Raw genomic sequence first — 24,425 nt, 5'->3', positions numbered from 1 at the left:
TTCGGACCCTGCCCTAATGGAAATGCTGCACATCTACAAGTTAAACGGAACAAGGTTCACTCACTCTAGGGTTCTTAACCGGGCCGGCGACATTAGCAGGACATGCCGGAGAGACAGATATGTCTTCCAGAGATTACCACTCCTCTGGATCAAACTCCCAATTCATATAAAACAGAGCTCTTCAATGACCCTCTTTAAGTGTAACTTAGACAACTGGATTGGAGACCATAAATTTACCTCGGTGGTGTCACCTATGTCCCTCATGGATAGGGGCATTTGGTGCCGATCATAGACTCACACTGCAAATATAGACCATACAACTTGGTGAATAAGGGAACAAGCGTATAACATGGTTAGGCTTATAAAGGCCCTAGGACCAATAGGCTGTTAACCTCCTATGAAAGTATTATCTGGTCCCATTGAGGCCTTGTTTTTGGTCTTGGTGAGTGCAGAGATGACCTTTTCTCTAGAGATACTAGACAGATGGCTGGTGTCAGGTATGCTTTGGGATATGGTAGTTGGAGATACAGGAGTAAAGTTTATGCTGAATCTGTCAACTAGGAGATTGCTGATATATTCTGGTGTAGTATGAGTGACCAGTTCAGCACATAGCTGGGTGTTCCCTTTTAGACTTCGAATGTAGTTAAAGAATGATCTATGATTATCCTTGGCTAGGGATGTGATTTTAGTTTCATAAGTTGCTTTAGAAGACTTTACAAGATTTATGATTTTCTTGTTTAGGCTTAGGAGGGAAGTCTTCCTCTGCAGAGTGATATCCCTCTTGCTTTTGTACAACAGTTTCTTCCTGTTGTTATATAATCTGTTTATACTTTGCTTTTAGGAAAGGACCTGGTTTTGATCAGGTACAGCAGAGTTTATGCAGTCGCTTAAGTGTTTATTCAGGTCATTTGCATACACTTCTGCATAGTGATCATTGATGGCTGCAATTGCGGGTGGTATGAAGCTTTTTATAATATCACTTAGTGGATTGCAGTTAGCTTTGGTAAAGTTTTTTTATAATTTTTGTTCATGTGAGGGTGACAGTTCCAGTATTTACTTCAAACAAGACTAATTTGTGGTCTAACCTAACCAGGGAGGGGATCATGCATAGGGAAGTACAGTGACCCCCATGTTGGTGAGTACTATGTCCAGAACATTAGAGTCCCTAGTGGGGGTTCAGATTATCTGTTCCAGAGTATTTGTGTTAACAAAGTCCAGAAACCATTGGGCGAGTGTGTTTTTGCTTGTGTATATCCCCCAGTCTATGAAAGGATAGTTGAAATCTCTGATGAGTAAGGTGTTGGGCTATATGGCAAGGGATTCCAGTAAATCAGGGTAGGCGGTATGCTTATCCTGATTCATGGTGGGTATCTATAGCTAGCAATGATGTGGTATGGTACTTTCCAATAGTTAACTGGATATAGAGTAGCTAGAGAGAGAGAGTCATGCTTTCTGACCAGTCTCGAAGTGTATTTTGTTTTAATAAAGATGGATACACCTCCACCTTTGGTCCCTTCATGCCATTTTGAGGTCTGAATGTTTGGAAGGCATTGTAGCCTTGCATGGCCGGGTTGCTGTCAGCGGCCTTGAACCATGTCTCGGAAACTGCACAGACATCAGCATCGTCTAAGGTGAGGAGTGCTTCCAGGAAGTGCAGTTTCATGTTTAAACACCTAGCATTAAACGGCACAACCCTGAGTTTGTCTCAATTAGATTTTGTTACATTGGAAAATTTATTGTTTTGACATTGCCTAAAACAGGCACTATGGTGGAGGAAAAGGCCTTTGCCAGTATCCGAGAGCCTAGGGGGACAGGTGCAGACTATCTCTATCAAAGCAGCAAGATCTGTCTATCACATCCTCCCAGGCTGACAGATACTGGATTCCCCCTGGACTGACACCAGAAGCTGAGCCAGTTGTTGAAGTTAGTCATTTTTTGTTTATATTGTGGCATCATCCTAGGTGAGGGTATGATACTGCGTAGGGCTAGGGACATACGTACCTGTCTGGGACATATAATCAGAGAGCTCGACCATGTCTCCCTTCACATAGTCTTAGGTCATTCACACCAACATGAATATGACGTAGTCATAATGGTACTTGTTGCTGAGAGACCTGAGTGCATGTGTGATTTCGTGAATCTTGGCATCAGACAGGCATCTGACCGTGACTTTCTCCTTGTCCAACCTGGTGAGTGGAACATCCGTGTGTCTCATTATTAAGTCTCCAATGACAAGAATACTTGTTTTTTAATGTTACGCCTTATGGACTTGGTGGGTGAGACACTGGTGTTGCTATCTGTCATGGGTGCTGTGGAAACTGTGTTAGCTGTAGCAGACTTGTGTTTTGGAGGTCTCTGGTATTTCTGTAAGGTTTCTAAGAGAACCTCCGCATACGTGGATTGATGTAGTTGATGCATACTATGTGTTGATGTGTACTATGTGTAGTGGTAGGTGAATGAGTAGTGGTACTATGTGAATATGTAGTGCTGGGTGAGTTGACAACCTTCCCTGTGTTAATGTTTTGAGTGAGAGATAGCATGGATTCTAGATTCTTGGTGTAAATATATCTCTCACACTCTGTATTAGACTGTGTTCATGAGGCAATTGCTACACTACCTCAAGAGATCCAAGTCAGCAAGGTTGGCAGGAGAAACAAGGGTAGTCCAACTGTCCATAATGCTAGGTTGAAGACTGATGTCACTAGGGTTGGCTTTTCGGAAATGATCAAGTAGGAACTTGGCGAATGTATATTTTTGCCTGGGCTTTATGAGAAAATTTGTTGAATTTAACTGTCTGGCTTTGGCACACAAATGAGCAGTAGTGCATGGTGATGACTGATGCACAGACAAACAGAAACCTGCTCAGATGCAAAGCTTAAATACCAAAAGCTAAACTATGAAAAAAAAACTCTAACAAAATTCAAAAGGACCAATGAGGATGCTTATTTCAAGCCCTTGACTAGCCTCCCTTTACCAGTCAGGTGCCAATTAAACACATGACATGTAAAATGTGTTCTGAACAAACAAACCACTACAAACAGTTTCAGAAGCAGCATGCCTGGATCTGGGCTATGCTACAGCTACTAGCTACCCTAGTTTCAGTGGGAAATACTACAGAATATGTAACACAGCAGAACAACAGTAGTGAGACACTGAAAAAGCATTTAAAACAGCAGAAAATCAGCCAGGAGGCTCTAAAGAATGATTTAAACAGTTAACAGATCAGTTAATTGAGTACTGCATGGTGAGAAAACCAGAACAGGCAGAACAGATAGCTTTCAAACAGAGAAAAAGTACCAGTAAATACTTAACAAATAGTGGAAATAACAAGAAAGCTTGCTAAACAGTGAAAACAGCAATACAATTTGATTTTACAGGCACAGTGTAGCAGACAATTGCAGTATAACAATGCAGTTTAGTGCACAGTAAATAAATACAGTATAAAAGTAGGCGGCAGGAAATAAAAAGTACAGTAAATAACATAAATAAAAAAAGGCAACTTATGTTTGTTTTGGAAGCTCAGAAGCCTCTAGTCATCTGGTATCTCAGCTGAGAGTTGTGGCTGGTAACCCACCTCACTTCAGCTTGGTACAATACTTGTGAGGCCAATAACATTCCAAAATAATATGGATAATGTAGCCATTATGATAAGAAGTCCTGTTTTCAGCCTGTCTAAATAATTCTTGTTACTCCTTAATCATATCTCTTTTTTTAATTTCTACCCTGTTTTGAAACTCCATGTCCATTGTATTGCACTAACTAGCTATCATTTCTGAATAAATTTCTATCTTCTTAATAACTGGAATAATTTACACTACCCATTCCTTTAATTACTCGCTTTTTAACAGGTAAGTGGGGAAGCACCAGTGTCTCATTTTTACTTCATTACCCTGTATTTTTACCATAGTTCTTTTTGGTGCATGGTCTGAAATAGTTATTTGATATATGTTGAAACCTTCAATTAAATGCACATGTTCCTATGAAATATTAATATCTGTCCAGTCTAGCCAAGTTATTGTACCTCAAGGAATAATGTAGAAATTCTCTCTGAGTTCATACTAATGAGTTCATGTCTTCCATAGCAAATATTTTCGTAAATTTCTTCAGAAATTGACCCTCTTTTTTATATTTTCCCTTCTAGGTCCCCCAGATGCATCCTTACTGTTGCAAATCAAGTTCCAATCTCCACTTGTAAGTAATATACCATGCTGAAAGCTAATTATTTCTCCCCAAAATTTCTTAATAGCCATAATACCAGTTTTAGGTGGAATATAAATACATGCCAGTGCAATCTTCATCCTGTGCCAGTAGCACCTTACTAGCACAAATCCCCTCTTCTATCACTATTGGAGCTCCTCTAGTAATTAACATAAGTACTCCACTTTTCCTTTGTCCCTGATAGTCTGCTGAATATCCACCCTGAAATCATTTCGTTATTAAGTTCACATGTTCATTCCATTCCAAATGTGTCTCCTGTAGCATTGCTATTTACACTGTGCATTTAAATACTCTTACCTTTTTGTCAATACCTGTCAGGCCAGTCACATTCCAAAATAATATGGATAATGTAGCCATTGTGATAAGAAGTTATTATTCCCAACGATTATATATGACAGCTTTTTAAATGTCTATTTCCACCTTTCATGTTACATGCAACCACTAATGTTGTCAGGCTGATCCTTTATACAGGTATTTCTTGTCATAAATATTTAAATGTTATGTCACATTTTTCAAGAACTTTTTTTTTGTTTTAATGAAAACCCTGAAAAAAAAAAAAAAAAAAAACACACCCCTATAATCTATTAACTTAAAACAAACACATAAAACTATGTACATCTTCAGATAATGAAGTTTAACCCAAAAATACCACAGCAAAGGCAAAAATTGAAATACCACAATATAAAGTTATGGACCACAGAACACAGAACAGTATTCACAGGAATTTAATTTGAACTTAGCGCTTTGGCACCAAGCCTTCAACGAGTACAAAATTCATTCATTACTTCAGTATATATATATATATATATATATATATATATATATATATATATATATATATATATATATATACAATAAAATCAAACATTCATCAATTAATTAAACAATCAAACAATTAATTAATTCATTAAATCACATATTTCCAATTAAGTTCCTCATTTAAACCATTGGGTTCCAAAGTGTTATATTTTAAAATAAAAAAAGTTTCCTTCTTTAATAGCTTTTCTTTAATATGTAAACCTTCTCCCAATAATATTTTTATTTTTTCCAGAATGCACCCTTGTAAGCAATCTGGTTCAGCATTGTGTGCAGTCATAAAATGTCCTAAAGGACTATCTGTTTTATGATTGTTAATGTCCCTTATGTGTTCTTGTAAGCGCGTCTTAAACACTCTACCTATTTCTCCTATATAATGCAGGCTACAACTACATCTAAGGGCATACATTATTCCTTCAGTGTTACATGTATACAAGCCTCTAGGTACAAACCTTACATTATTAATTTTTGGAAAGGCACTCACTACATGTTTACACACTGACCATTTTTTACAAGCCATGGTTCCCATTTTATTTTCTTTAAGGTTAGGATATATAGTGACTTCTGGTGGTATAAAATGATTATGTACCATCATATCTGCCAAGTTTCTATTCCTCTTATAAGAAACTTTAATCTGTATTTTTATCAAATGTCTCAAGTCTTTATCATTAGTTACCATTTTCCAATATTTTTAACTTCCTTAACTATATTATCTGTCAGTACATTAAATGTAGTAACGTAATACACTTCTCTATCTCCTTCTTCAGTCTTTCTTTCTTTATCAACATGTTTTCTTCCTATTTCTTTCTTTTTCCCATTTTTTTCCATTCCCCAAAGCACTATCATACCTTTTTGTTATTCCATACCTGCATTCTCTTACTTTTTTCTTAGATTCTTCCACTGTTTTTTTTTATCATACCCCCTTTCCATAAACATGTTTTCTGTCCTTGACAATTCATATTCAAAAACATCATCAGAGCTACATAATTTATTTAACCTCAAAAATTCATTGTAAGGCAACACAGCAATCAGATGGCTTGGGTGGCAACTTGTACCATACAAAAAAGCATTATTCTGACCAAATTTCCTATGGACTGTTGTTTCAAGACAGTTAATGTCTATATTCAAAAACATAACCTTCCTTCCCATTTGTATGCCATCAAATTTAAAGCCAAAAACATTTTCCTGTAAGTCATCTATGAAGGACTGAGCTTCCCCCATATTTCCATCACATAGAAATATTAAGTCATCTATAAATCTAAAATAATGAACAACTTGACTTTTATAAAACAGATGTGTGTGTGTATATATATATATATATATATATATATATATATATATATATATATATATATATATGTATATATATATATATATATATATATATATATATATATATATAGGTTCATAGATTTTAGTACTAGGCTAATTGCACTTGTGAGCCATTTTAAGCCTAGCCAATTATCCCTCATGAGACTCAAACCCTGCACCTTGTGTTTGTAAGGCAAACACCTTAACTATATATATATATATATATATATATATATATATATATATATATATATATATATATTTTTTTTCAGCTTCAAATTTTGCCATTACAGTATTCACATACATAGGGGCAAAAGCTGCCCCCATTGCAGTTCCTTGCAGCTGATGGTAAATCTCACCATTAAACAGAAAATAGTTATTTTTTAAACAGAAATCCAAGAGTTCTATTATAAAGTGGGTCAGTGGAGAATCACCCAAGAAATAACATAATGCTTCAATACCATTCTTATGCCTTATATTGTTATACAAACTTTTAACATCTAGGTAAAGCCAGTACATATTATTATTCCAAACTATTTTACTAATTTTACGCAGAAAGTCCTGGCTATCCTTGATGATTGAAGGTAGAGCAAACACATATGTTTTTAAATATTCATGCAGCAGGATACATATATTCTTTAAAAAATATTTTTCAGCTGAGACTATTGGTCTCCCACTCAGGTTTTCTAATCCTTTATGTGTTTTGGGGAAAACTCTGCAATGCATGTATTTTCTATACTACATTTTTTAAAATCACCCTTAACAAAATATCCCTGGCATAAGCCTTTCTGAATCAAGGCTTCATATTCTTTCATGGCCTTTTCATATTGCTTCACATTACATTTTTCATATACTTTTTCATCATTTAAGTGAGCAAGGCACATTTCAACATATTAAATATGGTTTAATATTACTACTTAATTCCCTTTATCTGATCTTTTTACTACCATCCTTCTGTCTGCACACAATGCTTTAAAAGCTGTCCATTCACTCTGTCAGGTTTGTCAGGTCTGTTTATCTCTTTCAAAATCCCTACATATATTTTCTACAACAAAATTTAATGTCATAATGAAACTCTATACATAAATATTAGAAAAAGGGGGTATAAATAAAGATGTAACCCCAATTGTCTCAGTGTTTAAATTATTATAGGTATTAATTTCATTATCATATAAATCATTTTCATCTGAAATAGATGAATAAAAAGATTCATTAAAACTTTCATTTAAATTTTCTAATTGATTCACACTATGCATTTGATCCACACTTTGCTTATTAAAATAATCAATTAGATGCAATTTTCTACTCAGCTGAAACAATTCACTTTTTATAACATGTAACCTTGGCAAAGCCATAGGTATAAACTTTTACCCTAAATTTAAAACAGAAATTGCCATTTCTGACACATCCATACCTGACAAATTAAGCACCAACTAATGAATGGCAATATCATTATTATTAATTCCATTTAGTCCTCTTGTTGTAATATTTGGTGTGATTATGGTTCTTTCCCTTTTCCCAGTCATTTCTGCTTCTTTTCTTCCCTTGGTATCAGTTTCCTGCATATTTACAAAACTGGTTGTTGAAGTTTGTTGAGTTTTGTGTTACCGGTAACGGTGAATACTCTTCAGTATCATATTCCCCTTCCGTTGTAGCATCCATTTCTTTTGAGGCAACAAAGGACATAGAAGCTTTATCAGGCATATTTTTCTGGCTCACAACCCCTCCCTGTGCTCGTGCAGGTTTATTATCTTTACGTTTCCATAGAAACACTGTTTCATTGTTATAATCTCTGATGTCTCTTGTAATTTTATTACTCTTTCTTTCCACTAATTCATTTTCAAGAGTTATCAGTTTCTTATTAATTTCTCCTAGTAACTTGTCCATTCTCGGGTTACTAAGATGCTTTTGTAAGTCAGAGCTTACTCCTTCAATTTTTGCTGTTTAAGGAGGTCTCTTTCCACAAGAATTTTAACCCATTCCATAGCACAGTGATGAGCCGCTGCTAACCACCTTTGCTTAAACATTTCATCTTCCTTACCAGTTAAATCAAATGGTGTGGTGGGGGATTTAAATGCCCTTAATCCCTTTGGAACTATATTCAAATCCACATACCTCTTTAAGCACAGGATGTTGGTGCATATTCGTTTCCTTCCACAGCAAGCCTTCTAATTTCTCACATAATTCATGAACTTCAACAGGTAAAACACTTCCTCCATTGTAACCAACTGCTTGAAATGGGTTGTTGAAATGGCGACCACACTCACCTTCATACCGATCCCATGCATCAGTCATTATATGAGCAGGTATATTCGGTGCAGCCTCTACCGTCTTAACAGATGTAGTTTTCTCATTCCTCTGGAAGATATAGTGCTCCGTGGAACATTGAGAACACTGTGAACCTTTTCCAACATCTTCCCTCAGAAGATTCGGGATATTATTGTCAGTGTCCGTGGCCATTATATTGTGGTATTTCAATGAAGTTTAACCCTCCTAATAGGAACAATTGTACCAAACTCTCAGCTGTACTCAAAGGTATTATGTAACCTAAAATTAAAGTTATCCGTATTACATGTTACAGCCTGTGCTCCTACTTGCACTAATTGCTCTCTGTTCTTGTCTTATCTTTATTCCCCTCCCAGATATGAAAAGCAGCTTGAATGCTTTCAGAATTAATTAACGTTTAACCTTAAGAAAAAGTGCACTTGCTATCTTTAAATAAAACTAAATTCTACACTGTTCTAGTAATTGCAAATAAGTTTTTAGGTACCAAAAAAGCTGCTATCCCTTGTTCACTTTCAGTAATTTCAAAATATATTTTTACTACACTGCTTGCTTTTGTACCTTTTACTTTTATGTTTTTATCAGCAAACAATGTCCAGACCTCAAGAAATTTTCTGCCTTTACCTGTATTCAGCTTGTTTCCATGGAAACACAAGAACAAAATTTACAGCTGCCCTCAGCTGAAGATTTCTCAACTCACACTGAACATTTATTTGCTAAAAGAAAACTGTTCATTAAATTCACGGTGGTCTCTTATTTTTAAACCCAACTTGCTTGCACAAAAAAATTATTAGATTAAGCCAAGGACTTTAATCTAGACATTCACCTATGGAAAAGTAAAAGAAAAATTATTTTGAAGATAGTTGGATACTGCAGCTTGAATCTCACACCTGTCACTCAACATATTCTGATTGTTGAGCTAAATTTTCTTCTTTTCTGCCTGGTGTATAGTGAATAATCATTTTCCATAATCACTCTACTGTCTCCAATTTTTAATACTTTGCTTTTCTGCCAGAGTTTTCTCAGGATCTACTCTTTCTGCTGGTGTGATTGAAGCTTTACTAATACAAGTCTTGGCTGCTTTTTTATGGTCAGGTTTGGGACATACACACAATGTCTCCTTTCAATTAACAAATCCTGCTGTGGAATACCAGTCCAATTAATTATTTGTGCTTTCATAAAATGAATACATATGGTTCCTTCCAGTTTCTTTGGCACAGCAGAAAATCTCAGGTTTTCTGTGCTTGCTCTGTCCTCCAACTTTACTATTTTTTGAAAAAGCTCTTCTTGAGCAATCTCATACTCAGCTAGCTTTATCTTCATTTTAACCTCTGATATTTGCAGTTTTATGGGTATATCTAAATAGCTATTTAGAGATTCTTCCATTTTCCATCCTTTTGTTATGTGAGCTGATATATTCCTTCAATGTTTAATTTATTTTAATTAGCTCTGAGCACATTGGATTTATTCTTTTCTCTATATTATTGGAGGTCATTTCTTGTACCACAGCTGGAACCTGAACTGCTTTTTTTCCTGAACAACTGCAGAATTCCTTCAATGTTTAATTTATTTTAATTAGCTCTGAGCACATTGGATTTATTCTTTCCTCTATATTATTGGAGGCCATTTCTTGTACCACAGCTGGAACTTGAACTGCTTTTTTCCTGAACAACTGCAGAATTCTTTCCAGTCAGTATTTTCTCTTCACCTTTTCTAGAGGGTTTTCTTTCAGGCTTTTTAAGTTTCTTCTTTGCTGGCATCCAGGAAGTATACTTACTGTAAGGCCAGTAACTGAATTTTACTAAAACTGTCAGAATTACTGGCCCTTATCTCTTAGTGTCTTTTTTCACAATGGAGAGCTAAAGTTAAGCTGTTGTTCAGTGTAAAGCCATCTTGGAAAGAAGAATAGTTAAGATTTAAACCATCAAATGGTTGTCTTGTACTCCCTTGAGGAGAATTAAATCATCCTTACAATAAGAGCAAAATGTAAATGTTGACTCAATAGCTGGCCTAAAGTAAGTCAAATTATTTTGTAAGTCAAGTGGAAGATGTTGATTGAACATTTCTGAAAAGTTGGCCGTATACTTTTTGGCTTTAGATTTGACCACTGAAGCATTGGCTTTTACAGTTTGGTGTCAATATAGACACCAAGATCTTTAAATATAAATGTATTCCCAATAGAAGTGTTCTGCAATAAGTTGTATAATTGATTTTCAGGCGCTCAAAAGTCCAGAAATTTCATTTACTAACACTGATAATAAACTTATTCATTACTATAAAAGTTGAATCTCACTGATAACCAACTCAATAAGTACTTTGTTCCCAAAATGAAAACAAGTAACATAAAAATAAAGTAGTAGAACGAAGTAGCCAAGCAGTCTCTCGTAGATGTAAGAACAAGTAAAAATTTTATTTTGTACAAATGATGAGCGCGTTCGCTAAAAAGCTTCTTCAGATCAAAAAAACAGTTTGAAGGACTAATTGATTTCATTTATATATACAAATTCAAATAGCTTTGAACCAATTAAAACCATTTCTTCATTTAGTTCTTGGTATAACCAAAAAAATGTTTTCATATAGTATGTATGTAATATATACATGAAAGTTTGCTCATTTATTCATTTACATTTTCTATATTCATATTTTTTAGAAGTCTGAAACATAATTTATACTTCTTAGACGTCAAAATACATATAAAATGTACGGATCAATACACATATAGATTTTTCTGTCATAGATTTTTCTGTTATGATCAATATGATTATAAAAAATGCTACATCATGTATTTTGAGAAGTTAATTAGCTAGTATATGTTTTAATAATAGAGTCTCTGAAATATACGACTGGGAAACTAGTCATTTATTTTGTTCACAGTAGTATGACTTTAAGAACTAAATGAAGAAATGGTTTTAATTGGTTCAAAGCTATTTTAATTTGTATATATAAATAAAATTAATTAGTCCTTCAAACCGTTTTTTGATCTGAAGAAGCTTTTTAGCGAAAGCGCTCATCATTTGAACAAAATAAAATTTTTACTTGTTCTTACATCTACGAGAGACTGCTTGGCTACTTCGTTCTACTACTTTATTTTTATGTTATTCATTACTATATTCAGCCATTTTACTACACTATGAAAATAGTTAATGAAGATATTAGAATGAGTGTCATTAGTAATAATCAGTCCTAACCGGATATAATTGCATCTTTGGCAATCCAAATGCTTTTATGATTAAGAAGAAAGGAAAATACCACATTGAAAATTGCTGGACCTAAAATAGACTCCCTTAGGGATTCTTGAGTTAACATCAGCTCAGTCTGAATAATGGCTGCCATTTTTTACATTAAATTGTTTTTTTTAGAAAGCCATGGGTTAATCCAGTTTGATATAAAGCTATTAATAGCATGGTTCTTCATACATTCTATAGTATCTGAATGTGGCACTCTATTGAATGCTTTGTAATGATTTAAATATATTACAATAACAACCAGTGCAGGGGGTGGGCTGGGGAGGTGGCTTGCCCCATTGCAAAAAATGAGTTGAAAGAAGAAGAGGAATAATTGATATTTACTGTTTGTTTACCTGTATATTCTGTCTTTTTTTTTTTTTGCTGTTTCAAGACTCGACAATGTAAATCTCGACATTTCAATAGGGAACTAAGGTAAAGAGTGAAAAAAAAAAATAAAAGCAGGAAGAGGTAGTGGTATTGAAAATGATATTATTATCCCTCCTAAAATAACATTGAGTATGGGTAAGTGCGTAGTAGTTTTACCCACAGTATAGTCACTATTCATAAGACAGCACGAAGTATACTAAATGTGTGTGTGTGTGTGTGTGTGTGTGTGTGTGTGTGTGTGCATTGCATGCAGTTGTCAGTGTGTGGTACTTGGCACCAAATGTGAGGGTGGGCTGTAACCACCTCCATCAAATGGGATGCTGGACTACCACTGATGGGGATTAAATCTCAGTATTGCCAATCAAGTGTGAAGTAATAGCAAGAACGTGTATGCAAATCTGTTTTAGTAACAAGTTTATACAGTACAACTTGCTCTAAACCTCCACACCCAGAATGGACTGCACAGAGGCCACTTACAGAGCTGAATCTGTTACCACTCTCTATGTGAGTCAATGCCTTTCAGTGCCCCTTTATTTATCCTAACTGCCTTTTATACAAAGTATTATTCACATACACAAACACAAACAGAGAGGGAATGCTGAGAGAATTTTCCAATTCCCCATAGCTTTCTTCTTGGAGTGGCAGTTCTGCCACCACTGTGAGAAAAGTCAGAGACTTCCAGTCATCAAATGCTGTAAAATCAAGACAAATATGAAAAAGGCCAATTAATATCTCTTTCACTGATAGCAGACCTAAGCATAAATAAACTTATAAATAAATGTCACCCACAATCTTAAAAGTAAATAAATAAACTTTACTTAAATACTAAAATAAAATAATGCAAGTAGAGAATAAAATATGCTTAGGTTGCACACACAGGGAAGACAAACAAAACCTAAAAAATAGATAGGATGCATACAAAAAAAAATGCATAAAAAACTTAAGCTCCAGATGGCTTTGTTCATTGCCTAGCTTAACAGAAATACCAACCCTAGATAAATAACTAGTTGTCTCATACGGTTGCAAACAAACAAAACAGTTTTAATATCTCTTCTTTCTTTTCTAAAATGTCTTTTTCCAGCCACCAATGTCCACATCATCATCATCATCATCCCATTCCTGGGAAACCCATCGTTAAACAAGTTATTTTATTTATCATACCACTGCCAAGGGTTGTGAAAACGCATCACCATCTGCTTATCCTCTCGATATCTTAGAGATAAGTCATTATACCAGTTACATCCCACTGGTCTTTTAAATTTATTACACTGACAAGCGATGCTGTCACATTGGGAGAGTCCACATATTTCACATTCATTCCATATCCTTTAACATTCAGCAAAACAAGAGTTCTGAATTCCTACTGTGCCAACAACACACTGCAGATCATCTTGAGAGAAAAAAGGAAAAAGACTACATTCTGTTTCACTTAGTCAGGCATTACCCAGCTTTTGTTTTAGGCTGGCATTGGCCCTGTCTTTGCAGTTAACGGTGCCATCAGTACAACTGTCCCTAACACTATACTTGGTTGTTACGTCACCAGTGTATAGCAACAACCTATTCAGAATCGGAAAGCAGGGCACTGTTTGAGTTGTTAGCACACCAGCTCCAAAAAAATTTAACAGAAAAAATAAATGTCAGTGAACACTGTGCTTCTAGGGTTGGATGACGAAGCAGAATAAAAAGGTAAAAAGCGAGAAAATGAAATGAAAGTCGGTTCAAAGAACTGTGAAAGGAAATGAAGTGATGGGAGATGCAAATGCAGGTAAAAAAATAATCCTTGAGGTCAAGGATGGAGAAAAACACTGATTCTGTTTTGTACCAGTGAAAGGTGAACAAGGTAGAATGACCAACTAAGTTAATAGCTCAAAGAAGAATTACAGACTTTGATCAGTTAAGGCCATAAATGCTGTCTGCGTTTCTTCTGTTTTCAGAAGGCCTTTCAGTAGTTGCCATAAAATGACAATGGTATTTAAATAGTTTCAAGAGGAACCCTAGAGATGAAGAATCATGTGATTACTTTGGAAAAAATGGCTAATATGGTTAATAAAGGTGATTACTTTGGAAAAATGGTTAATAAAGGACCAGACCTCCTTTTTGTAAGAGATAGGTGCAGATTCAGATGAGATGTTTTTGAAATAGGTTAGGGAATATGCGGCTGAACTAGCTAGTAAGCTTAATCAATGTATTAGTTCAAAAAAAGACTAACTTCTAAACTGAAAATATGTTTTTTTTCTATTATAATAGATATATAATATATATTGTATTGGCTGGTGCAGTGGTGCAGTGGTAGAGTTGTCGCCTCACAGCAAGAGGTTCTTCGGTTCAATTTTCATCAGGAGTGCCTTCTGTGTGGAGTCTGCATGTCCTCCCTGTATTCATGTGGGTTTCCTCTGGGTGCTCCAGTTTCCTCTCATGTTACAGAGACATGTGTCTTGAATGCTTCTCCCAGGGCCTCTGCTGAAAATTGGCTTTGTTACAAGTTGGACTTTCCCAATAAATAAATGAAATAAATATAAACAAGGAAAAGGAATGAGAGTTAAGTCAAACAAGAAGAAAAAAAAGAACCATAGTTTAATACAACGGCCTCATTGACCCCCCCCCCCTCCCATCCTCGATTCCTCATTCTTCCTATTAGAATCTTTTCTGGTCCTCCTCTCTGTTTTATTATAATGTGAAAGTGTTTATAAAAAGAAAGAAAAGGAAACAAACAAACAAAAAATGAAGCCAAATATATATCAGCCTTAAGTCTGTCATGAAGTTATAATAGCACCCATCTTTGCAGAGCTCCTGGACTGGGCAATACTAATTCTGAGCATAGCTGGTATCACTGCTTTGTATCACAGATGTCCTTTTGAGTGACATAATTGTCAACTTTGAATATTTCATTAAATACAGCTCACAACCACTTAGTATAACAATCAGGGACAAAGGAAAAACAATACTGACGATGAAAGGCTCATAATCAGAGAAGATTTTACCTCTTAGCATTACAATCAGGGACAAACCAAAAACAATAATGATGGCCCAGCTAAGTTACTATCTCAAAGAAGAATATCATAATCAGAGGCAGATTTTAAATAATGCCCTTATATACTTAGAATGTTGTTAGATTAACATGTTTTTCATTAGTGTGTATTTTCTGAGAAATAAAGGATCTGACACGCAAATGTTTATCATTATTTAGGGACTTTGACCCTCAATGATTTGCCAGAAAATCATAGATTTTATGAAGAATAGACCACAAATATAAGGCAAAATCATGGGTATTCTGAAAACTGAGGGACAGATGAAAGCTACGTGAGCAGGTCAAGCACCGTGCTATGAATCTGGGCAGTGTCGAAGTTGTCAAGGCTGTCTACTGAGCAAACTGGACAGTGCTGGAAGTGACCAGGATAGTATAATTACAAACAAAAATATGGGCAGTATCAGTTGTAGCCAAAACAGTTACATTTGCTGAGAATGGCCATGGCAGAGGTACCATAAGCATTTCTTTTAAGGATGGTTTGTTTTCACTAGTTTAACAATGACACAGGGATAGACATTGCCCATGTACTATAATTACCCGCAGATGGACAAAAACTATGATACAGTGCATAGCACCTCTGGAATTATATTATTGTTCACAATATTGTGACATTTAAAAAATATAGTATTACATTCTCATTTTACTAGCCTAGTAAGATCCCCTGCATGAAGCTGCCTATTTTCTCAAGAAAACCTAAGAGATTTTGGCCTGATTAAACTGACTTGCTCAGAGTCGTACAGCACGCAGGCTTAGGCTGTCTTCAGCTTCAACCTATTATTACAGGATGTAATTAATTCCTGCCAACCTGCCAGTGTTGTCACATCTGAGGAACCTGCAATATTACAAAAGATGTAATTAACTGAAGGCTTAATATTACCCAGGCACCAATACATTTACAAACATGTTAGATTTAATAGGCACCACTTTATTAAGAGATTTAAGCTATTTTAATTATCTGAGCTGCTCTCCAGAAGAGATAATTGACAAAGCGATTAACTCCTGTTCATGCTTGAAGTGTCAGAGTCAGAGGGAGGGAATTTTGTATTCCACGATCTGAGAAAGGATAACAAATGTTTCCTTCCCACAGTCATAATGTGATGTAACAGTCAGCCTTCACATCTAAACTCTGTGCTTTCCTGGCATCTGCTGACTTCTGCTGTTGCATTTGACCTAAAATTTCACTTTCATCTCATTTTAATGATTACCTCCCCTGTCACTCTTAGTTTTAATGGCAACACTAATCCATTGTTGATTGCCGAGTCTGTTGAGTTTAAGTATTTGTCTGTGAATAGCTTTACTGTATATAGTTCTTTATTGTTATGGTTATTAACCAATGCTTAGTACAATTTTGTAGTTAACCACTGCTAATAAATTTTGTAAAACAAAAAAAAAAGAAAAGAAAAATAGATTCCATTCCCATTCACCCCTTTGTTGGCTTGTTAGATAATTATTTTCAATCTTTTTACATGTCAGAATGTTTGATGTTGCTGTAAACAGAAATGTTTATTTTCAGATACCTTTTCCTTTTGGTATTACTGGCAAGTTAAAAAAACAATGAAAATGAATCAATTCACTGCAAATGTATACACTCAAGCCCACCCCCATTTCAAAAAGACCAGTCATAATATGTTGAGTCCCGGATAAAAAAAAAAAAGTACCCAACCTAATAATTCAATTTTGTTCTTTTTTATTAAGTAATTCATACCATCTCAGCTTATTCAATAGCAGTAAATCTAAGTGAAGCAGGACGCTTCAGAGTATGTTTATATAAAGCACTAGATGTACGACAATTCCTAATATCACTAAAGTTTTCAAAAATCCTAATTTTAAATTGTCAAGAAGTTTGATCTATATAAAAAGCAGAGCAACTACATTCAGCTTAATATATAACCCATTCAGAGACACAAGTATTCATACATCGAGTATCAAACACACAAGATGTATTAGGAGATGAAAATTGTTCTATTTTTGTAACAAACTTGCAGGCTGAGCAATGACCGCAAGGAAAACAACCCATTAGTTGTGTCCTTTCATTCAAATATTGCACATAAGAAACAGTGCAAAACATTTTTATAATGATTTAAATAATTGTCAATAGTTTTCCCTTGTCTGTATGTAAATGTACACTGTGTGGGTAACAACTGTGCCAACCTTTTATCAGACAAAAGTGCCTCCCAATGTTTATTAATTAAATTACAAAACACTGTAGTGTTGTTTACAAAACTAGTGATCATACGTACTGGAGCATCCTGCTTTTTCCACACTGTAATAAAATAAAGATCTATCAATAGAGCTAGCAAAATTCTGTGCTCAATAGATGTCATCCATTTTATAACCTCTAGAGCAAAATCTTAGTAATTCAAAATTATGTTTATCCAACTCTTCAGTAGAGGAACAAATCCTTTTAACCCGTAAAAATTGGGATTTAGGAATATTCCTAATACTATGAGATGAATGACAGCTGTAAGCATCTAAAAAAGAGTTATAATGAAACTCTTTCTAAAACAAAGTAGTAGACAGTGTACCGTCATTATCTCTGACAACCTTAACATCCAAAAAAGAAATCTGAGTTGGATTATAGGTCATACTAACCCTTTACATTTAGAGGAAGGGCCAGATATAAACATTCTAAAAGAAGCAATTTTGCTAGATGCACGAATGCAGTTGATGGCTCCAAGATAAATACTGTTTCTATAGTGCTAACATCTCTTCTGACTCTTTGTCTTTGGCAGAATTGGAGGTGTTGAACAAGGGACTTAGTTTTGTTCCCACTTATGTTGTGACTGAAGACATTTTTACTCAAGATGTCATTTCTTTTTTTTTTTTTTTTTGTAGGAGGTTGAATTTGTTGTATTTTGATAATAAAAATGTAATGGATGAGTCACAGTTTAAATTTAGGAATTCTTCTCCCCCATGAATAAGCATGTTGCAGTTTTACAACAAAATGAACTTAAGGATTTGCATTTTAATTTTTCATATAATATGGGTCCTAAGAAACATTTTTCTGGTGTGCAAAACAAAGCTTTACATTTTTTACAAAATCATCATAAAATTGTGATCAATAATGCTGACAAAGGTGGATGCGGTGGTGGTGCTGTGGTAACGTTGTCGCCTCACAGTAAGACACTGCCCGGTTCGATTCTCAGCTAGAGCGTCTTCTGCCTGGAGTCATGCGTGAATGGGCGTACCTTCATTGAAGGTTGTGCATCAGGGCTGGTAACTCGGCACGTAAAAATCAACTACCAATCATTAGGGGACCGGAGTTCCGCTGTGGTGACCCCTAATCGGGAAAAGCCAAAAGACACAAACAATGCTGACAAAGGTGGAGCAGTTGTGGAATAGGATCGGTCTGTTTATTTGCAAGAGGCTTGTAATCAGTTATTGGATGTTCAATTTTATGGTGGTATTGGATCCAACATTACAGTTTAAGAAGGAAATAGATGCCTTTTTATCATTAGCTTTGGAAGAAGGTATTATTTCTAAAAACACAGTATATCATTTGAAGTTTCAGGACCCTTCTCCACAATATTTTTTATATGCTGCCCAAAGTTCATAAAAATCTGACATGTCCCCTAGGTAGGCCCATTGTTTCAGGCTGGGGCTCCTTGACTGAGACACTTTCAGTTTTTTTTTGACTAAATACTTAAAGCCATTGTTGGTAGGGAATTAGATCCCATATTCAAGACTCTACTGAATTTCTCAATATATTTCAGGAAGTACACTCGGAAGCTCTATGGTACATGTGTGCATTGGATGTTAAAGCACTATGTACGAATATTCTGCATTGGGCTGGCTTACTGACTATAGAATTTTGGTTGGAAAAGATTCCTTTATATAGCCCTGGGTTTAGCACTTTCCTAGTTTGTTTATGTGATCATGATTTGGCCAAGAATGTGTTTTATTTTAATGGTTACTGCTTTTTGCAATTAAAAGCCACAGCCATGGGAGTATCATTTGCGCCCATATATGCAGATCTATTTATGGGATATGTGGAAGAACAAATGTTATATGATGATAGCCATAACATTTTTTTTAGAGGAAATAATCATATGGAATGAGTACCTTGATGATTGTTGGATGGTATGGAAATCTGATATTACTTATTTGCAAGTGTTTGTACAATATTTGAATGACAATAAGTGGGGGTTAGAATTTAGTGTGACCTATAGGTTCATAGGTTCATGTGTAGGTGCTAAGCTATCGGCCCGAGGGCCTACATAAGCCTAGCCAACAAGGTTCCCTGGCTTACGCCACCCAAGAAAGTTATTTTCCTGTGCCACTGTCGAGCAGAGATACAGATGTGATCCCTGGAGTGTATTCCCTATTTCCCACCCACTCATCAAGATTTTTCTTGAAGAGTGCTAATGAAGAACTTTGCTTGATGTAGATGGGTAGCCTGTTCCAGAGTATGGGAAGTCTCTGGGACAGGACTCTATCCCTCCAGCATGTCCTGTTTATTGTGGTAACAAGGTTTAGGTCCCTAGACCGTGTAGCTCGGAAGGATTGGGATTTCTTTAGGTGTAGCATGTCCAACAGCTCTGGGTTTGACATAGCTTTATATGTTAGGCAGAGATCACCTCAGAGTAGGCGATATGCTACGGAGTAAAGCTGGTGTTTTTTGAGATGGTCAGTGTAGGGAATCTGTTTGAGGCCAGTAATCCTCTTTGTGAGGTACTTCTGTGGCCTTTCCAACTGCTGCAGATGTCTTGTGAGGTACATTGCAAAAGGCGCGTTGTACTCTATAATGGGTCTAATGAGTGTCGAGTAGAGGGGAACAATGACCTCTTTTTTCCAGGATGAGAACCCTTTTATGATGAGGTGTGCCACATAGAAGGACTTCCTGACTACTGTGGCGATGTGACTATCAAAGGACAGACTACTGTCCAGCTGGGTCCCAATGTCTCTTATCACACATTCAGTATTAAGTAGACTGCTGTCTATGTAGTAGTTCATGGGTACAGAGTTTTTACCAAAGGGGATGACAATGCACTTTTTGGCATTGAGCTTGAGGCCATGGCTCTGACACCAGGCATCTGTCTCAGCAAGGCCGTTCTGTAGGATTTCCACATCATTTGGAGACTCAACTATGGTTCCTAGTTAGCAGTCATCTGCGAACTTCATTAGCCAGAGGCCTTCTGTATTAGCCTGTACCTCAGAGAAGTAGATACCAAACAGGAGAGGTCCCAGGACTGAACCCTGTGGTACTCCACTTGTCACTGGTTTGAGGTCAGATTTGGAGTGCGCAACTTTTACAGTGTGTGTTCTGTCAGTGAGCCAGTTGGCAACCCATCTTGTGACATAGGGATTTAAACCTAATTTAATGAGTTTAGCTATAATTCCAGAATGGGGGATGGTGTCGAAAGCCTCGGCGAGGTCAAGAGGGGCTGTGTGAACCACCTTACCCTCATCTACGGCTTTGGTGACTGCCTCAAAGAAGTTGATCAGGTTCAGGAGGCATGATCTGCCTTTCACAAACTCAAACTGGGTAGAGTCCAGAGTTTGGAGATTACCAATGTCTTTGTTTCTGAGTTCCATGATGATAAGTTCCATGGCCTTACAGACCAGGATTGTCAGGCTAATAGGGCGATAGTTCCCAGGATCAGTGGTGGCTCCCCCTTTGTGGAGTGGGATAACTGTTGCTGTACGCCATTCAGTGGGCACAACGCCTGATGTGAGGCTATGACTGGACATGGTGCTTAGGTGGGGAGCCAGTTCATTCTGAAGTTCATGTAAAATGCAGCCTGGGATGTTGTCTGGTCCCTTGGATGCTGTGTTTTTGGCTTTAGAGAGTGCAGCTTTTACCTGTGTAGTTGGGATTACAGGGACTCTGCATTCTTCCTGTATAGATATGGGCCCTTTAGGGGGTGGGGGGGTAAAGTTAACACTGACCCTATCTGCCAGGATGTTGGCAATATCAGTTGGTTCTGTAATTTTCATGCTGTTGTGCTGTAACTCAGAGCAGATCTGGGTGTTCCCATTGAGATTCTTGACATAGCTATAGAGTGCTTAGTGGCTGTCTTTAGAATCAGTGGTGATTTTGTTTTCGTAGCTAACTTTGGAGGATCTTATAAGGGATCTCAGCTTCTTACTGAGGCTGACCAGGGACCTTCTCCACACATGGGATTTTACTCTCTTTTGCAACAATTTCTTCCTTCTGTTGAATAGTTTGTTTATGGCAGGGGACCACCAGATTGGCTTCCTTTTTTTGGAGGACAGCGTCTTGGTTCTGTTTGGGATAGCACAATCCATGCACTTGTGTAAGTGCTTATAGAGTGCATTTGTGTAGGATTTAGCAGTCATAACTGTATTGTCCATCTGCATGGGTGTCATAAAGTTCACCACTTCTGTCTTAAGAAGCATGAAGTTGGCTTTGGAGAAATTTTTTACCATGGTTTCCTTAATGGGGGTGGGGGTGGGATGTAGATATCAAGGGTGATTAGCTTATGGTCGGATCGGACCAACGAGGAGTTGACTTCAGGTGTGGAACACCGGTCAGTCATGCTGGTAATGACTAGGTCTAGGATATTGTTGCCCTTGGTGGGGGTGTGGATAAGTTGATCCAGGGCATTGGAGTTTATGAATTCCAGAAAGCGTTGTGTGAAGAAGTTGGTATATGAGTAGTTTTCCCTGTTAATGGTGAGATAGTTGAAATCGCCCATTATTAGGGTGTTTGGTTGAACCCTAATATTTTCCATTACATCAAGAAAAGGGGAGTGGGAATCTTGGGGCATGGTGGGGGATCTGTAGCAAGCTACAATTAGGATTGCAGTTTTGCCCAGAGTTAGTTGCACTTAGATAACCTCGGCTGCATTATGCTGAGCAACTAGCCTGGAGGTGTGGATATCCTTAATGAATATGGACACACCTCCGCCTTTGGTGTTCCGGTCCAGGTTACATGGCCGAAAAGTGTGGTATGCGTTATAGCCTAGTAGTGCAGGGGTGGTCTCTGGAGCCTTGAACCAGGTCTCAGTCACTGAACAGATATCAATGTTCTCCATTTTAAGGAGTGCCTCGAGTGAGTGGATTTTGAGATTTATACTTCTAGCATTGAGTAGCATTACCCTCAGTTTTTGCTGGCCTGTTCCTGTTACAGTAGTGAATTTGTCATTGAACCTTGCCTAAAAAAGGCACTATAGGGGCGGCAAGAGCCTTAGTCAGTATCCAGCATTCCAGGGGCGACAGGTGCAGGCCATCTCTGGAAAAGCATAGTGGCCTGTCGACCATGTCATCCCAAGCAGACAGGTACTGGATCCCCCTAGAATGACACCAGAAGCTCAACCAATTGTTGAAGTCAATCATTTTGTCCTTGTACTGTGGTATAATTCTGGGCAATGGCAGAATGCTACTCAGGGTTAGGGTCATACCTGCCTGCGCTACATGATCGGAGAGCTCTTCCATGTCTCTTTTCATGTAGTCCAGGGAGGTATGTCTCAGGTTGTTCACACCAACATGGACAATGACAGAGTCATATTTGTACTTGTTGTGGAGTGACCTGAGTGCGTCAGTTATGTGGCGGATCTTGGCACCCGACAGGCAGCTGACAGTAACCTTCTCCTTGTTTAGCCTGGTGAGTGGGACATCAGTGTGCCTGACTATAGAGTAACCTATGACTAGTGTGTTGGATACGTTGTTTTGCCTTATTGGCTGTGGTTGAGTGGCACACTGAGTCTGTGGGCTATGTGTCATTTGGGTTGTCTTGGGGGGTGGAAGTTTCTTGCGTTTCTGCTTTGGAGGTCTCTGTTGTTTGGGTAGATTATTATTGAGAGCCTCCACGAATGTTTTTGTTTTTCTATGTGTGGATTTTGGTGGTGTAGATTTCGTGAGACTATCTGATAAGTGTGGTGTGGTGCAAGTGTTTACCTTCTCCTCTTGAATGTCAAGTTCAGTCTTGGTTGGAGAGAGCTTTACCTCCAGTTTGGCTAGATAAGTGCATCTCTCACAGGTTGTAGTGTTGGGTGGTAGGAGGAGATGGTTGTATGTGTACAATTCTACATTGCCCCAAGATACCCAGATTCATCAGATAGACAGGAGAGGACACTGGGAGCTGACCCTTGGACATGCCTGAATAAAAAACTATTTTCCTCTAGATAAGTGAGGAAAGTGGAGTGCAAGAGCTGTTTTTCTCTAAGCAAGTGAGATAAGTAAGTGCAAAAACTGTTTTCCTCTAGGTAATGAGGAAGGTTTAGTGCTATAGTAATTAGTAGGTTATTTAGTGCTTACAACAAGTTCTGAACAAGTGCTGAGCACGAACAAGCAAATTCAAGTGCTAAACCTAATCCAACGCAAATTTCTTTTGTGGATGTTAAGGTTGTTAAAAATAATGATGGTACAGTGACTACGTTTTTGTTTTGGAAAGAGTTTCATTATCTCTTTTTTAGATGCTTCCAGCTGCCATCCATCTCATATTATTAGGAATAGTCTTAAATGACAATTTTTAAGGATCAAAATCATTTACTCCTCTGTTGAAGACTTGGATAAACATAATTTTGAATTGGTAGGGAAATTTTGCTCTAGAGGTTATAAAATGGATGACATCTCTCAAGCACAGATTTTTGCTAACTATATTGATAGATCTTTATTGCATTATAGAGAGGAAAAAGCAGGACACCTCAGTATGTATAATCACTAGTTTTGGAAGCAATAGTACAGTTTTTTGTAATTTAATTAATAAGCACTGGGGGATACTTTCTGTCTGATAGTTTGGCACAGTTGTTACTCACACAGTGTATACTTACATACAGACATGGCAAAACTGTTGGCAATTATATATATAATTATAAAAAAGTTTTTTACTATGTTTCTTATGTGCAATATTTGATTGAAGGGACACAACTAATGGGTTGTTTTCCTTGTGGTCATTGCTCAGCTTGCAAGTTTGTTATGAAAATAAAACAATTTTCATATCCTAATACATCTTGTGTGTTTGATATTCGATGTATGAATACTTGTGTCTCTGAATGGGTTATATATTAAGCTGAATGTAGTTGCTCTGCTTTTTATATAGTTCAAACTTCTTGACAACTTAAAATTAGGATTTTTGAACACTTTAGTGATATTAGGAATTGTCGTACATCTAGTGCTTTAAATAAACATACTCTGAAGCATCCTGCTTCATTTAGATTTACTGCTATTGATTGAATTTGCTTTAAGGGGTT

Source organism: Protopterus annectens, chromosome 2.part1 (genome assembly GCF_019279795.1).
Source record: "Protopterus annectens isolate FY-2018-M chromosome 2.part1, PAN1.0, whole genome shotgun sequence".
NCBI classification, from domain to species: Eukaryota; Metazoa; Chordata; order Ceratodontiformes; family Protopteridae; genus Protopterus; species Protopterus annectens.
The sequence above is the reverse complement of the archived record's forward strand: the minus strand, read 5'-3'. Positions refer to the sequence as shown.